Source organism: Aethalodelphis obliquidens, unplaced genomic scaffold (genome assembly GCF_003676395.1).
Source record: "Aethalodelphis obliquidens isolate GAN/ISIS:26980383/991018 unplaced genomic scaffold, ASM367639v1 scaffold2732, whole genome shotgun sequence".
Classification (NCBI taxonomy): Eukaryota; Metazoa; Chordata; class Mammalia; order Artiodactyla; family Delphinidae; genus Aethalodelphis; species Aethalodelphis obliquidens.
This window is the reverse complement of record NW_020840635.1, coordinates 1-2663: the sequence shown is the minus strand read 5'-3', so window position 1 is coordinate 2663 and position 2663 is coordinate 1. Positions and strand designations below refer to the sequence as shown.

Here is a 2663-nt window from a genome sequence, read left to right as displayed (position 1 = left end):
TTACTATATATAATACCGTAGAAAGTCTGAAACATAATTATCATATACATAGCTGGTCCTTCAGAGCTTTTTACCTATAACGTGTTTTTTGATGAAAGTTATTTAATGTACTGGAGATAACTGTGACTTACTGATAAAATATTTGAGTACTTATACTTACCTGGGATTTCATTTCTGCTGAAAGAAAAAGGAAGAACAGGACTCACTAAAAAAAAAACAAACTTTAGAAATGAAAGTAAAAATCTTAACACACACTATCACTTTTGGAAGCAGCATAGAGGGGCAGTCAACAGTAAAACACTGGTAAAATAGGTCAACACTCTAGGCCAAACATCCATTATTATTATCATCAGTGACAGTACCACAACTGTGCCCTTCAGAATTAATAATCACTCCTAAGAATCTTCATTTGGCACCAGATGATGCGGTTAAGAGAAACACTCTGGGAGGTTTTGAATCAGACTTGGTCTTTTGTTAGCCAAGTTACAGGAGAATTTTTAAAGTTGGGGGGAAGGAAGAAGGAAATGGACCAGGAAAAGAATTTAAGCCATCATCTATAAACCAACAGAGCACTGATAGTTCCAAACATTATGTCAGAAACTTAAATGACTGATATAGGCTCAAGTGGTTTATAAAACCTATAAAAAGACTACACCAGCAAAGTCCCCATTTATCTGTAGAGTTCAGAAACTAAAACAAGGAATATTTTAGCTTAAAAGCTTATCTCAAGAGAATCATCCACACTTCACATGAATAAAAATACCTGAAACCAAACATTTTTAAAAGCTCCAATACCCAAAATATAAAGAAAAATATTAATTCAGAAGACTCAATCAATCCATGCTAATCACAAAACGGCTGGGCAATCTCTATCTCCCTTCCACACTAACCATCCATCCCATGGAAGACCAAGGGAGATCAGACCTTCCAGACTTACCTTCCAGACCTTCCAGACACCTGGCTGCTGCAAAATTCTATGGAGACTCCTTGTGGAACAGCAGTTTCCCATCTCTTGTGTCTCTCCCTATCGTGATCATGATCATGCAGGAAGCAAGTCTGGCTGTGCTATTTCTTATCATTGTCTGTCACCCATCTGCAGCATGGTATTGTATAGATAAGGAAAAAGTAGTTCCCTTTCCCCCAGAAGGTTGAGGCTCAGGTACACGGTAATTCTCCTGTGCACACAGTCATTATTTAGGCCGACTCAGTGACTTCAACAGGCTTAATCATGTGATCAGGTTTGTTGCCAGCTGCGTAATGCTCCCACATCTGTAGATAGAGCCACTCTAGGTCCATTGTGTATTGTTTGGTGTTGAACAGAGGGCTAGATGTTCTCTGCTTCCAGACTTTGCCACGAAGTTTCTTCAGGTATTCTAGATCAGTTCCCAGTTTCACAGCTATGTCTTCATATTCTTGTCTATTTTGAGCAATAAGCTCAAGACAGCCTAAACAAGTGAGCTGGGAAGCTGCAACTCGGGAAGCAAGAGTCTCTCCTGGCATAGTCACCACGGGTGTCCCTGACCAAAGGACATCCATCCCTGTGGTGTGTCCATTACAGAGTGGAGTGTCCAAGCAGACATCAGCCAGCTGGCCTCTCCGAACATGTTCCTCTTTAGGAGCAACAGGTGAAAAAATGATACACTTCTGGGGAAGGCCCATATTTTGTGCATACTGTTGAATATTAGGTTCTCCTACTGCTGGAAAACGCAACAGCCACAGTACACTATTGGGAACACGCTTCAGAATATTTGCCCACATCTGCAAAGTAGATGGGTCAAGTTTATATAACTGATTAAAGTTACAGTACACAATGGCATCTTCCGGTAACCCGTACTGAGAACGTGTGGTTACAATAATGGTACGGGGAACCTCCTCTCCAGTGGCAGCCTTAATGTTGATCTGGGTAGTTGCCAGTCCATTGCTAAGACTGAATCCATTAATTGTTATCTGAATTTGTCCTCTGTTAATCATTTCAATAACTGCCTCTGCAATAGTATTCATAGGAATGACAGGCATATTAAGAGCTGTATTACTGCTGTCTGCGTTGTCTCCTCCATCAGGACATTTCATCTTGACAATCTGCACATCTGGGAGACTATCAAGAAATGCTTTGAGGTCGATGCCATTCAGCACAATCCGATTGTCATAAATGTGCCCATTGGACTGAAAATCGATGACTGCTTTCTTCTTCAGGTGAGGGAACATATTAGCATGATCACCAATAAAGAAAGTATGGGGCATATAAGCCAGTTTCTCAGAATACTGCTCAGCAACTTCAGCAGGTGAAGTTTCCTGATCAGTGATGATATAATCCATGAAAAGCACGCCACTGGTCCCAGGGTAGCCCAGCCACATTGCCTGAATAGGAGCTGGCCTGAGAGCAAAGAGTTCATTTCGAGCACCCCTGGTATAACCATTCATATTTACAAGGATGTGTATACCATCTTGATGGATGCGATCAGCTGCTTTCCCATTGCATGGAATCTGAGAAAGATCAATGAAATGATGGGCTTCTGCCATCACCTTCGCTCGGAAGTTTGTGCCATCATCTGGGCTCAGGGCATAACAGAATACCTCAAATTTATCAGGATTGTGCATGCCTGGAATAGACTGCATAAGATGAGAAGTAGGATGATTCCCAAAGTCAGAACTCACGTATCCTA

The 2663-nt window shown here is 41.4% G+C and overlaps 1 pseudogene across 1 annotated transcript; it reads right to left on the bottom strand.

Annotated features, from left to right (window-relative positions):
• Positions 1-320: 320 nt before the first annotated feature.
• Positions 321-2657, bottom strand: LOC113617206 (UDP-N-acetylglucosamine--peptide N-acetylglucosaminyltransferase 110 kDa subunit pseudogene; annotated as a pseudogene). The gene has a single exon (XR_003431548.1). The product of XR_003431548.1 is annotated as a UDP-N-acetylglucosamine--peptide N-acetylglucosaminyltransferase 110 kDa subunit pseudogene (transcript).
• Positions 2658-2663: the final 6 nt, after the last annotated feature.